We start from the raw sequence: 15,656 nt of genomic DNA on the forward strand, positions 1-15,656 counted from the left end.
TTAAGACTACACAAGTAAGCAAATTTATTTTAAGACAGAACAAATATTGTGGCAAACAATATATAAATTCAATTGATAACAGGGGTAAATATCAGACTTTGTTTTCAAATAGATATAAAATATATTTGGATTTTTTTCTCCAAAAAGCAGCTCCTTTTCCTCCCCCACTACTCTAAAACCAATAGACCAAAGGACTCATCAGAATATTGGCTCCTCAGCTGGCAGGGAGTGTTGAAAGTCCTATGGGGAACCTGGAGATTTCCCTGCAGCAATTCTAGTTTCTACTAATTTTACAGTAGTGTAAAATGTATGTGGGCAAAAAACAAGTGCAGTAAAAATGCTATGGAAATACTCTGTGTTCTTAGTGTAGCTTTGGTCATTTCTATATGTACTGTCAAAGGCAAATATATTCCCTCTTAGGTTTAGGTCACCTACTTATCCTTTTCTTTCTTGGCTTCTTGCCCTAGAAACTCAGAAGGAGAAATCTATTACCACTGCAGACACTGCCTTTATTTTGACAGAAAAGGGACACATGATGGGCACTTTCTAGTGATCAAAACTGGAACAGACTTAGCTACATGAGTGCTCAGAGAGATAACAAGATGCATCCAATGCTTATTTGTGGAAAATGAATATTCACAAAGAACCAGGACTATTCAGCTCCAAAAATTAAATTCTCTTGTCCTCTGCAATTCAGCGATGATGGAGCTGCCTCTGTCACTGACTTTGCATCCTACCAATCCATGCCATCCTGAAATGGAAGAACTGATTTTTGAGAGCTGAGGAAATTCATTGCTTAAGCCTAGTTTATATAGTTAAATGGTGTCCAGTGTGACCATCCAGAGCTAGCAGAAATCCACAGAGCCTGGTACTGCACTTTTCCATTTAACCATTAACAGTGTTCTAGTGGGCAAAGCTGGGGCTAATGTAGCTACACAGGCACTCACATGCTACAAGGAATGAGCACAGATTTCAATTGTGTATTGGTAAATCCTCCATGTTGCCAGTATTTACCCTTTGCAATGCAAGGTCCCTGCATTGGGAATACCCTGCATGCAAGTTGACAGCATTACTCCTGCTTGTGGCCAGAGGAGTGCCTGCTGTGTGATGCAGATTATTTTTTTCCTGCAGTGCTGAGTGAGGAGCCCCTAGATTTCTCCTATTCCACTGGCACAAGAAATGAAATATCGAGTGTCTTAGCACTCTTGCATGGCAGAGAGAGCTGCACTGCTGTCTGGTCACTTACCTATCCTGTAGTGGTTGTAAGGACCGTATCCATGCCAGATAGTTCATGTAAGTGTGTGCTATGCAACAGCATATTTGATATAAATCTATAGTGCCCAACCAGTCCTGAAGCAGTAGCCATTAAAGTGGCTACTGCAATAGTGAACGAGTCTCACTCACCCAGTCAAATAGCCACATGTTGCTAGCGTGTTGGACACCATGGATATATAGTGGAACTGGAACGAAAATCAGCTAAGGTTCAAAGAATTTTAAACACCTGAGGAGTAACCTAGATTCTTGGCCTTGCTAGGACTACAGAGCAAGTATGCTGAAACCATCTCCTAGGGGAAATACAAGAGCATGTTGTATAGAAACAGAGCTCCTTTTTGGAAAAACAATCCTGAACCCAAAGAAAGCACACATAGAAAACAGTAGATTGTCAATGGTACTTTGAAACAAATTCAAGTTTATCATTTTGTGTGTTTACTTCATACAAACAGACGAGAGAGACTTTAAACTTCAAGCTTTGTTCAGCATGTGTGCAGTTAGCATCCACAAAAGCACCATCGGGTATGGAAGAATTAGCACCACATAATTTTAGGACCTAACTGGCAACATGCATCATTAAAAAACTTGGAACAAGGAAATTTTTGTGGTACATGGTACAATCTATTATAAACAATACAAGGCAATTTATGATTTTTCATATAGTACAATACAGTCACTGATCAATGAACCCTTTTAGTACAGTACATGACAAGTCACACCTTGCACCCTGTTAACACTAGAATAGGCTGCAAATTTTAAAATGTTTTATGTGAGAGGGTTAGTTTACCTTCTTCCTACCTTCGAAATTCAGGGTCTGATAGTTACATGATCTCAGAAAGAGTGCCTAGATTTGCTGGTCTTTGTTTCAATACGGGCAAATACCAAATGTGTATTTTGCCAACAAAGACAAATTAAATGTCAGAACTACAAAAACAAAAAAACAAACAAAAAAAACCCCAACAACGAAGAGCTGTTACCCTTTAGCCTTCCTGAAATGTAGGCGATGCAGTAGCATCCCAATGTGGAAGTCAAGGAAGTGCCCCAATGGGCATCTGAGTAGATTTGCGGATATAGCTAGGAGTGCTATGGAGTGGGCAGCCTTGGGATGATGGAATGGCCTGCCTCAGTCTGAACATGAGGTCATGATGTGGGGCTTCAACATCTGATGTTACCCAGCATAGGAGGAATACGACTGCCCTGCTCTGCAGCTGGGAACCAGACTTAGGGGCAGAGTTCCAGAGCCAAGAGCTACACTGGGAGGTACCCAGCCCCCTATTCCAGGATCAAATATGTGAATAACCCTGCTGCCATCACTTCCTCCTATGTCAGTTAATAACTTGCAGGGACCTTGGACAACCAAGACGTAAAGAGTCAGGACCTGTACAGTTGTCTCCTCCTTGCTGACCAACTGGCCCTTGCTCTCTCAGCCATGCTCCTCCTCCCTTTCATTTCTCCTCCTCCCATCTCTTCTCTTTCCCACCCCCACAGTCCTGCTGTTCTCTTTCCTCTACTGCTCTCACTGGCACTACTGTATATTGTTGTCCTCCTTTCTCTCTCGCCCTCAGAACGTGCTCCACTCCCTCTTTTGCTGCCTCCTTCTCCTCCTCTCTGGTGACATCTGCCTTGCCCCTACCTCTGCCCTCTCCTTGCTGGGAGCTACCTCTTATTCCAGACATGGATTTGATTGCCACCTTGACCCTCCCACGGCTCACAAATCTACTTCTTGACTGACAAATAATCACCCTCCATCCAGTCCCACATCTCAGTCCATCTATGATAGTTCTTCTGCAATGCCCTGTTGTCTTTTTATACCCAACATGCCCCAGCTGGGCCCTTGATCCTTCTCCCATTTCCCTATGTCACCCTAGAGATGAACCTCCCCTGACTCACGCAGGCCCATAACCAGGGATCTTATTCTGTCTTTTCTCTCCTACTTTCCTGCATATTGAGAGATCAGACCCTCAACCTCCGGCTGTTACTCCCGTTGCCTCGTACCCCTCAGATGCTGCTGCCCCGACTCATCGCTTCAACAACATCAGCTCCCTCCATCGTACATCTACTTCCTTATTCTCCCCAGTTCAGTCGGCCAGGCAGAGTGAGCTGATTGCTCCCGCTCACACCTGTACCTCCCTATTCCTGACACTACCTCGCTTTGACTCTGTCCCCTTTAAAAACCACTAAAAATATCTGACACAGCCATGTCAATTTTTCATCAGATTCATTCCTGGATATTCTCTATTCCTGCCCTTGATTTTTAGTCACTTATCTACATCTGAGCAGCCCCTAGGGCAAAACATGGGCCTCTGGGTATCACCTTCTTATATTGGTCATTGCCGCTGCTGCTAACAATAAAGAGGCTGGGGGAATAGAAAATCTAATTTAAATGGATTAGTGACACCTGCAGGGTTAATGAAAGGTAAATTGCACATGGGTCACTTGACAACATGCGGGAGCTAACCACCCTAAGCATTAGTTTCTATTTTATTGGGGCACTTGCATAGCAGATTTTGATAACCATGAGAGCTGGGATAAGCTTAGTTTTGACTCAGAAAACACACTCTGTGCTATAATGGCCAGGCCCATCTGGTTAGGTGCACTTGAGGATAAAAGAGGTTAAAGGCATATTCACATTATTACTCTAAAGCTAGCTGTATGATTGCAGAGACAGTGGAATGTACCCTCCCCTCCGCCGCCCCCACACACACCAACTTAGCTGGCAATGAAATGTCTTTCTGGAAACAGATCATGCAAAGAGACTCTGAATTTTTAGTTGCATTTAGACCAATTTTGGCTTCCTGCAAGATACTGTATTACAAACAAGTAGAAAGAGTAGCCAGACCCACGCCAGTACCATTTCATACCTCTGACGTAGTGAGAACAGGGTCCAATGGGAAAAGTGCTAAATTACAGTACATTTGCATTTTTATATGTCAACTACTGAACAGCAAAACAGATTGTTTGAAAACAGAATCAGTATCGTACAGTAAGTTCACATTTAATTCTTCACCATTTCTACACTTTTAACACATGCATTTTATTTCCATTATTTTAATTCCAGTAGGACCAAAATCCTTCAGAATAATGATCTAACATTAAACAAAAAAGAAAAATATTAAGCATCACATAAGTTTCCGAAAAGTCAGTTAATTAGCATCACAACATACTCAGGTTTACATTTAAGATTTTTCATGCCATGACTTTAAAACACCTTTTGGTTAATAATATTCTACTGAAAAAGAGTACTGTCGGGGAATATACATATATCTATCTATAGTTTTAAATTACTACCTGCTATACACAGGTTTCTGATAAACTTGACTCATTTCAATGTCATCCTATTAATGTATGTAGCTGTGAAATTAATATATTTATTAAAAGAATGCGAAATGATTATAGTGACCTTAAATGTTGTTAAAAAGATAAATTACAGGAAAACATTGCCTGTGTGCCATTACAATTTACTTTTTGACTATCAACAAAAATACTTAAGAATTTTATCCCTTTTGAAATATTTTTCTGATGAAAAAGGTGCTTTGCTATAAATTACACTTGGGCTTGTCACGTGTGCCACGTACTAGAGAACTTTATGTACTTTCGACATCTTGAAGGAAGAGATGCCAACTAAAAGAGGGCAGCAAGCGTACTTTGAAGATAAGCTGCTCCCTGCTTCCCATATCCTGAGCTAACATAGTATGCCTTCACTACAGGCTGGATCGACAGGCAGCAATCGATCCAGGGGAGATCAATTTATGGCATCTAGAATAGACACAATGAATTGACCACTGAGCGCTCTCCTGTTGACTCCAGGACTCCATCAGAACGATAAGAATAAGCAGAGTTGAAAGGAGAGCGTCAGATGTTGACTTGTCACCATGGTAAGCAGACCTAAGTGCGTCGACTTCAGCTACATTATTCACATAGCTGAAATTGCATAACTTAGGTCGACAGCCTGCAGTAGTATAAACAAGGCTTGAGTAAATGGCACACCATAGTCATTTTAGCTCACTGAGAACTTTCAATTTTCAAAAGCACCTATGTGGCTTAGGAGTCCAAATGCCTTGCAGGTCTATCTAGAGTCCTGAGTCACACCTTTTGAAAATGTTTCCCTCTAACTAGCTATGCCTATTGCTAAGACATGCCAATACTTCCAGCTGTTATGGATTTAAACCTGGATGTGCAGAATGAATTGAGCTATGAAAAACGCCCCGTCCTTAATTTTAGCACCACAGCTAAAAAGATAGAATATAAAAGCATGATCCTATTTGACCACCAATACTTAACATTTTTAAAATCACTTCAATACTTAATCAAGCTACCAAAACAATAGAGAGTTCTATTCCAATGAAAAATCTAATCAGAGCTGAGAGGAAGAAATCATTAAAATCTATGGTTTGTTAGGAAAAATATTTTGATTGCTGCAGCAAAAGAAATGTAACTGATATATCTACTTTTAGAATTAATACACCATCTTCGGACTAGTAGAATTTATCACGCTATACTCTTACAAGATTATTTCTGTTTGTCAGCTGGTTTATAATGATGTATGAAATCCCAATTTACATTTCATACTTTAGACTGAATGTGCAATTTACTACACTAAGCATGTGGCCTTATCTAGCATATTTCACATGGGAAGAACTCTCACTAGGAGCATTGCCAAAATAAGAAATGACTGGACCCGTAACTAGTAAAGTAGGAAAAATATACATCCTGTAGTGATATTTAGATACCCACAGCATAAATGCCTTCACAACCAGATAATTTGTAGAGCCCTGAATGAATACAAAATCTGTATTGACAGCCACATCCATATCTGCAAAAATGAGCTGCGGGATATCCACATCCGCGGATGCGGATACTCGTGGATATAAAGTGGATATCTGCACATTTTCAGGGTACTAATAATTTGTTCTTTACTAGAACAGAACCTGAAGGCTTTTTAAAGAAGCTAAACATCAATCAAGGGCTTGACAGAGTGCAGCGTGTGATGTTAAATATGTACAACCTACATCTGAGGGTATTACTTCATTTTCAAAATCATATAGAATTAATGCTTAGCATATGGTGACAAAATATCATATTCAATGGAGTGTCTTTCCAATCATTCTCTGAACAGTGCCACTCTTCAAATTCAACAGCAAACCCAACAAACATTCTTCCCAATATGCCGTCCTCCAAGTATTCTATAGTTCCTCCCTTTGAAAAAGACCTTTTTTTTTGTATAAGCCCATAAAAGGTCTAAATTGAACTTCCTATAGAGGCACACTAACGGTTTTTATTGCAATGGCTTAAGCACAGTCTGCACTGACAATGCTGTCCAATAAACCTCAAGAATTTTCAATTTGCTTTCCTGGCTACCATTGATAGACACAAAGGTAAAATTGCGATACCAAAAGCAAGAGTATGTAGCCACATACTTAACTGTATCTGTTATTTCACAGCCAGTGGTCTGGGCAATGCAAAGTATAAAATACAGGGTCTTGCGCAGTTCTTCTCCCCCATAAGATTTCACCTGTATCTTTGGTGTTTCTAAAAAGCTATATACTCAATGGCCTCAAAATTTAGAACAATCGCATTTGCCTGGACACCAACAATACATTGAAGATACATTACATATGTTTGGATTGTTTTGTTTCAGTAATGTATATAATTTCTAACATATTTACTGATGTCAAGTGCCAGACAGTGGTCGTATTCACTTAAAATTCTTTGCTGATTGCCACTACATTTTTAAAACATACAGCCTGCTATAGGCTACACAAAGTAGGAAAAACAAATAGCATAAAACTCAGTGCTAATAGTACTTATAAAAGTGCAGTGCTCCATATAGTCAGAAGCAAAATGACTACTAATACGTAAAGTGCTAGCTTTAAAGTTGGTTTGGTTCAGCATCCAAAACCCGGTTAGAACACGTATGGTACTTAGGGACTAAATAAAGAGTAGAGAGCACTGAAATTGCACATGCCACACCAAAAGTGCTCCAGATTACTTCATCATTTAGAGATGCACAAAGCTACTGTTCAGCTAGTGAACACATACAAAAAAAAGCAGCTGACATCTTCTAGTTTACAATAAAGTACATTTCAGAAACTTCATTAGCACAAACCAATTCAGAAAGAAATTATTACAACTTACAAAAACAACAGTCTTTCAGAACGTTTACAAATCTTTGCTACCATGATACGCAAAGTCTAGTGAAAGCTTTCCTGGAAAGCCTGCCAAACGTCAGCAGCAAGCTTCACAAATGCTTTGACATGCAGTTCACAGAGGAGTCGCTTTAGAGACTGCCTCCTTTTTCACACGGTCTTACATTTAAGCCTATTTATTTTTAGCTTTCCAATCAGGCGTTAAACTGACATTGTCTCTTGACCACTGTAGCAGTGAAAAGACAATTAATGAAATAACAAGTTTATGAATGTAATCTTAATGAAATTCTCAATATTAGCTCTTAATTTCTATAAAGCAAAGCATAGCCAGTATGTTTTTGGATTAGCAGGTATTTTCTTTAAGCTTCTAGCATTTCACACTGCATAGCTGTGAGAAATGAAATGACATGAAGTGAGCGTGACAAACACCGATATCCAAAACAATTGTGATACTCCCATGTCATTGCATGGGTGACCTCTAAGACTACTGCAATTTACACATTTTTTGAGATGGTTTGAAGAATACAGCATTCCACTCAGGAAATGACTTTGTCAGATGTCTTGCAAATTAATGAAGCGTGCACCACAATGTATTTCAGTTCTTAGTGCTCGCTTTATTGTTCTCTGTAAACACTTACGTCAAACTAAAAGATCTAGGCCAGCTGAGACAAAAATCTAAACATCAGCAAGTCCAGATCAGAGAGAGTAACAAGTGTATCATTAGTTAACATCTAGTATACCAGCTACTTAACTCTTGTGAGATCTGAGAAAGTCATCTGGAGGAGGAGAAGGGAGTATGAGAACACATAGTACACTGGTATCGTTACTTCTTATTAGTCCAGATAAGCAGAAAGGTTGCTTTTTCTTACCGTTTGGTAACACTGCATTACTTATCATGCCAATGTAGACACAATGAATTGAATGGTAACATAACTCACTTATAATTGTACATTTCAAACAATAGTACCAGTCTGTTGTCTTTTAAACATGGAGAAAATGCATATGGAAACTAAATCTAGAAATAGAAGAAGTTATTAAAGAGAAGCAGGGCTCAGAAATTCAGTGCCTCGCTGGTGATTTAAAACTGTCAGCAGCTCCTCGTCCTGCAGCTTTACCAAGTTATATAGCCACAGACCTGATCCCTGGTGGGTAGCGACACTTCCCTTTGGCAGTGGCCTCACAATACTGGAATTGGAATTATGTAGCTGCTTGCGACTTCCCCTTCCCAGGGAAAAAGTCTGGGACACTATTGTATCTGGCTGTCCCATAGAGCGTTGGGGCTCTGGGGAATTCTCTGGCTTGAGAAAAAGATAGACTGTGCATGTGACAGGTGGACATTTAGGGAGCCAGGAGAAAAGGTGTTAAAGATGAGTGTCCCTGGCTAACTGCCCCTTCTGGAGCCCAATCAAAAAGCAGCCGCAAGCAAAACACAAATAGGGAGAGGCAAGAGCCTTCCATACAGCGTTACAGAAGCTTTTGGGCGTAGTGCTCCCAGGAGATGAACCACTGCTGGCTCCAATAACCCCCTCAGGGCCAAAAAGATTTTTTTTTATTCAATTAAAACTATTTGCAGAGATTTCTCCCATGAATCTTCCCTTTTGGAGCTGGGCAGGCAGCTGGAACAGCTTCACTGTTTTAGTAACTATGAGCTGCAGAGATCCAGCAGGCTGGGAAATGGCTGGGTACAATCAAAGCTGCTGCAGTGAGCTTGTTAATTTCAACTGCAGCAGCTCTGCTCTGGAATTTACGGCTGGTATTTATGGCCTTCTTGGACTTTATAGCTATTTTTATTACATGAAACTTAGGAACCTCAGCGGAGATGCCCCATGTCAAAAAGGAATGGAAGGCAGTGCCTGCTCCAGAGAGCATACATCATTATAGACAGTACTGTCCCAAAAGCCACAGAAATTCCTTCTGGACCAGGCTTTCAATATTCTTAAACAAAAAAACACCCCAAACTCAGAGTCTCTTTCCTCTCACAGCTCTTAGGCAGCGGTTTACAATCTGGGATCCACAGCCTCTCTCTAAGATTTCTAAAGGGATCTGCACCTCCTTTCAAAAATGTTAGGGGGGGTCTGCAAACGAGAGGTTCAAAACCTCTGCTCTAAAAGGAAAGCTCCCTTCCTCTTGCAGGATCACTTCACCAAACAGTCTACTCAGCAGACACAAGACATAGGATTTTTAGGAGCTCATTGTGTATTTATTTATTTTAAAATATTTTTACCCCAACTTTCTATTTAAAATATTGGAGGTGGCTTACAAAATTTTAACAGACAATATATATAAAAAGTAGAATAAAAGACCCCAAGAGGGAGGCATAAAACCTACTAACACACACCAAGAGGAGGGCCGCGAGTATTTGTGCAAGAACACTGACTTTGTAATGTACAAAATCAGTGGTTCTTGCGCAAATACTCCAACGCTCCCGCTCAGGGATAAGCCCTGTTGCGCAAGTATTCTTGTGCAAGAGGGCCAGTGTAGACAGCAACGTTAATTTCTTGCGCAAGAAAGCCCTATGGCTAAAATGGCCATCGGAGCTTTCTTGCGCAAGAGAGCGTCTACACTGGCACGGATGCTTTTGCACAAAAGCAAATCTTTTGCGCAAAGGCACATGGCCAGTATAGACGCTCTCTTGCGCAAATACTTTTAACGGAAAAACTTTTCCGTTAAAAGTATTTGCGCAAAATCATGCCAGTCTAGATGCAGCCCAAGAGTTTTACAAAGACATATCAAACAATAGCAGTCCAGGCTTACATGATTCACACTGAAATCATTCTACAGAGAGAGGAAAGTTCTCTATAAAAATGAATTTGTAGCAATGCCATAAAATCAGGTTCCATGATTTGCATTTTATTCTACCATTTCCCCTTCTGAAAAAGAAAACATCTCTTCTGCCATGGTTAAAAATGCCAAAAGTCTTACTAAGATCTTACTCTGTGGGGTGGCACCTCTGCGCCATCGCTAGTAGTTTTCTGCAACTAATTACAGGCCTGTCACCAGCAATGGAGCTAGAGAAGCAGATGGTAAAAAAGTTTGTGGGATGGGAAACAAGGAGAGGTCACTCTCCCGCAGTAATCAGGCTCTCTTGGTAAGATGGGTGCAATCAAATGATGTGATTTAATACTACCAGACATGATGGTCACATATCCAGGAACAAAGCATGCAAGTCACATTTGGAGGATAGGGGACCATATTCGGGAAAGCAGTGACTCTGAAAAGGACTTAAAAGGTTATAGGGGCCCGAACATAGGTCCCAGCATGAATATGATAGCTAATACAATTCTTGGATGTATAGACAAGATAATACTGAAATGGAGATGGGAAGTGTTATTACCTATGTATTCAGCTATAGTAAGACCATACTGTGTCTGGTCCTGACATCCAGACTTCAAAAAGAAGATGAGTAAGTCAGATTGGATTCTAATAAAACATATAAAAATACTTTGACCTGGAAAATCTGCTTTGCTGAGAGAGACTAGAGGGATTTAATCTATTTAGCTTATCAAAGAGAAAGTTAAGTGGAAATGTAATCCTGATCCAAGTATCTCCACAAAAGAAAGATGTCTGTAGATTAAGACTAACTAATATCACAAGTGACATGTAACAAGATCCACTGTCTAGAAGCTCAAGTTAGGAAAAATGCAAATTGGAAGCAAACTGCAACTTCAAAGTAAGGATGAACTACTGGACAATTGATGACCTGACTCCTCATCTTCAAAGTAGCAAGATGTTTATACTCATAGAATTTACTTTTTTTTTTAAAAGCATCAAAGCTGGAACGGAAGTTTTTTTTCTAAATGAGAAAAATCAAAACACCTTTTTTATTTGTAAAATGCCTTTGCTCTTAAATTGGAATGGTCCATGTGGTAGATTGTGGAAGGAAAATAGTTACTCTCCCCCCTTGATTTGACCCACAAAGTATAGCAGTTCCTTTACTGGAATCCAGAGGTCTGATTTTTCAAACATGGCTGAGCATTTGCCATCCTCTTGCTCTCACTGAGTTGTGTGAGTGTTCAACACCTTTGAAAGTTAAACACAAATGCTTAGTGTCTAATAAAACCGCAATCTATTCAGGGAGTATTTAAACTCTTAACTGTGCAATATATTCACATACACACACGGCTATGTGAAAATATCCATGTGATAGATTAATTTTTTTTATGTCTGTGCAGTTTAACATTTCTGACTGCCTCTGCTGCTCTACTTAGTCATTTACCTGAGGACTCATTCTAACATATCAACCTCTTGGGCAGCCTCAGACAGCTACCATTTAAAACCAAAGTCAGAAATATTTCTATGGCAGGCTTTCTGCTCCCCAATAGTTGCACCTGCCCAAGACTGAGGGGAATGATCAATTTTCTATACTTAAAATGGTGTTGAGGCTTTCTAGGACTAGACGTTAAGTGCTAGTCCCTCTCTCACTCTCTTATCCCATTGGGAAGCTGGAATCTCCCCTCCCAGGATTATAAACTTCCCATTTCCAGAACTGAAGGGCTGTGACATGCAAACTTTAAACTCATGGCATTTTATGTTCGGATCAGCTATTTAATGTATTTTGTAGAGAGTTTTAGGGTTCTGAGCCCTATTGTTTTAGGCATGTGGAAATTATGTCACCCAACACGTGGAGGTAGAACAATACAAAACCAACCCTGATAGAATTTTTAAATGCTAACTGAAACAATTCTAAACTATTGTATTTGTATGCGCTATGGAAGATATGAAATACATGATGCGCTATAAAGATTTTAACCAGCATTCATTTAGGTTCACCTGTATAATTCACTTGTTGCCTTCTCACCCCACCATTAAAATCATCACCAATCCAGCTTGATAGAGATTTTTATCTCACTACATCTTAACGAATCCATGCTTTCTAATCAATGCACTTGAGTTAAGGAATTCAAGGGGTTAGCATACTAATCTGAAATGTAATGACATTTCATTGTTAGAAAGCCTACAAAAAGAGCTGCTATTCTTGGCCTGCATTGGCAGTCTTTTTGCAAAATTATATAAACAGCTGTACTGCATTTTCATGGCAAACCTGAAACAAAAACAAAACACTTGCCACAGATAGGTGTAACACATTTTAACTTGCACTGTTACACTAAGTAAAAAGATGAATATACAGTTCTTACTGCTTAGATAAGGTTTTATACTGATTATTAATAATGTTTTTAGCTTTTTAAAAACACATTTTGGATACTGAAGGTTTACTACTATCAGAACTAAGGTATAAAAGTTATCCAATTCTGCATTTTCCTTCTTTTTAAAGAACAGGAATGATCACATGGTAATTTTTTCTAACTTTTGAGTAGGTATTGGAACATGATTTTTACCTTGTTTATGGCATCGGTGAGACTGACACTGGAATACTGCATCCGATTCTAGTGGTCACACTTTAAAAAGGATATTGAAAAACTGAAGAGGGTGCAAAAAGGAGCCACTGAAATGATGTGAAGGATGAAAATAAGAAAGAGGGAATGCAATTTGTTAAGCTTATCAGAAGGAAGTTTGAGGAGAGACTTGACCAAGAACCAATGGGTGAAATTAAAGATTGACATATTCAAAGCAGAAATAAAGGCACAAGTTTTCTTTGCCAATAACCATTAGAACTGGGTCTGTTGACTGAAGGGTGAATTTCACTTAAGCCACAGCAACTGTAGTCATCACTTTGGATTACTACTGAAGTAATCAAGTAAGAATCCTTAATTTTCTGATTTGAAATGTCTCTTTCTTATTTGCATCTGGCATCTGGCACCTGGACAGCTTTCCTCACTCAATGGAGGGGCTAAGGCTGCAGAATCTAACTTCAATGTTTAAAATAAAAATCTATCCCCTTGGGGAAGTGGTGCAGCATCATGCTTCTGGCTTATGGAAGCAAATGAGACCAATGCCTGTGGTGCTGCCCATGGCTGTCTCAACCAACAGCAGTATAAACAGTATCACAGGAATCATCTGTGGGAAAGCAACAAAAGCAGGCATTAAAGGTACTCCCAGAATGACAGGAAGCACCAAGCAAGCTTGGGAGGAGGAGGAGGAGTGAAGAAACTCTCTTTGCAAAAGCTTGGGGATCAAGGGAAGAGCAGAGGAGAGAAGCCCTCCACTGCAGCAGTCAAAATGGTTGGGGAGGGACAGAAGCCCAGTAAGGATGAACCAGAAGGCTCTTGGAAGACTCTTTTCTTGTCCAACATGTAAAGGAGTGCGTGATACCTCTGAGCTGCAGGTGGATATGAAAGAAACAGCTCAAGAGAAGAGCACAGGGCTGGCTCCAGGCAAATAATCTCAGCACTCTCCTATTCCCGGCAACTAGAAGCAAAGGTTAGGCTTCCCATTGGAATACCGCCCTTGGACCTCGCTGCTTCCCCCCTAGGATATTTATTGCCTATTTACTCCTTCTCGAGAAATACTCCAAAGAAACCACACTAAAGGAATAGAAGATGTAACTGGAAAAACATTCTACATGAATACTGAACAACAAGTAGATGCCATCCATCCAACCGTGGGAAGCTTTGATACCACAAACTGGCTTTACCTCACCTCAATATTTAAAATTTAAGGAATCAATTGAATTTATGGTAAGTAATTTAAAAGCTAATGGGAAAGTTTATTACACATGAAGAATATAAAATTAATGTCAGTTATAGACTATATTTACACACTTACAATTTCTCTACAAGTGCTGAATCAAAGGAACACCCAAAATGTACAAACTCCTCAGGTAGCCTAACCACAAAGGCAGTTCTACAGTACTGACATCACTGAGACAAACACAACAGAAAGAAGTCTCAACAGCTAGTGTCACAAATCAACAGCTTGAGATGCACACTTCTAAGGGAGAAAGAGATGTTCTTCTGAAGAAAAAGCATTCCAAAAGGCAGCGCCTTTCACCACAAGACCACAGGTCAAGATGCTGACAAGTTAGGTGGGTGAGAAGTGAATGTACAAAGAAACAGACAATTTTTCTCATAAAGACGCAAGAATAGGTGACTTTGGAGGTACCTGTCTTAGAACATTGAGTTAGGCATAGCAAAGATCACCAAATGGATCTAGTGAAACTAAGTTCTAGCTCCAGTCAGTACTTGGAAGAATTCATTAGGCATACAAAAAACACAAAGACTTCGTTCATGCATAAATAACGTCTTTTAGCTCTAACAAAAATGCACTCTGGGTATACCTGAGAAAGGGAAGACTGGTACCATGACAAAGGACTGATTTTCAAGGAACAAGAACTTATCTTCAAAGTGTTTATTTACAAGTCAGGTTTATGCATTTACAGAAAAGCCTAATTACAAACTAGACCACTAACCACTCAAATTAAATATGCTTTTTAATATTATATATAAACATTCTGTTAACTGCTATAGAAATGAGCTATTTCCATCAGCATTATTGGAACAATGAAGATAGGTGCCTTAGAAAAAAATATCCATCCTTTTCTTTCTCGTTTCTTCTTTATCTTTTTTAAAGGATTTTTAAATTTTTTTAAGTGTTTCTAACATTTGATGTTTTCATTTCTGTATTGAAATATTTCAATAATTTCCATTTAGATAGTCAACATATTTTTATATCATTGTGGTCTGTGCATTGACAACATGATCCTAAACAAAAGAAAACTTTCAAATGGGTAAAATTGTTGCACCAAGTAATTAAATGTCTTGGTTTGCTACACTGAAAAATTACTCTGTCATTTTTACTTCACTTTTTACTTTAATGCAATGAATTTCCTTTAAAAACACATTCATTATTTGGGGAAGGGGGCCAGAGACTCATTTAAAGTATTTAATTAAACTATTGTAGCTTTTTTTGATGCACTGAAAACAAATTATTTTAAAGGGTCTATTTTGTTAACAAATTGTGAACTGAAACAGGCTCCTTTGTGTACCTTAGTTTTTAGTATGCTAATCCCACTTCCTCTGAATAAATTCCAAAATGGAAAATCTGTAACTTTTTGTACAAAATGAATAAACTGATGTGTCCAATCTGCAAAGAGGTGAATAGACCCCTGGAACTTGGAGAAAAGCCCATTTAACAGGTAATGTTAAAGGCAGCCTTGGCATTAGGAGATAAAGGAGAAAAGCTCTCTGAATATGATTGGCAAGCAGAGGAATCCAAGCATCGCACAGTGCTGCTGCAGACATTGGAGCAAAGAAGAGCTGCACACTAAGATGTCATCTTAGCAGGGTGCTTATGCTTATAGTGATGTCCAAACCTTTTCAGTTTAACCGAGACAGTCTTATA

General features: G+C 39.3%; 1 protein-coding gene across 2 annotated transcripts in view; it reads right to left on the bottom strand.

Annotated features, from left to right (window-relative positions):
* Positions 1–15,656, bottom strand: part of PURG (purine rich element binding protein G) — a 33,855-nt gene continuing 18,199 nt past the window's right edge. For both annotated transcript variants that reach the window (XR_012903946.1, XM_075929333.1), the window contains one exon: positions 1–15,656. This exon is cut by the window's right edge. The gene's annotated coding sequence lies outside the window, so the exon portion shown is untranslated.

The sequence above is a fragment of the Pelodiscus sinensis genome, chromosome 5 (assembly GCF_049634645.1).
Source record: "Pelodiscus sinensis isolate JC-2024 chromosome 5, ASM4963464v1, whole genome shotgun sequence".
NCBI classification, from domain to species: Eukaryota; Metazoa; Chordata; order Testudines; family Trionychidae; genus Pelodiscus; species Pelodiscus sinensis.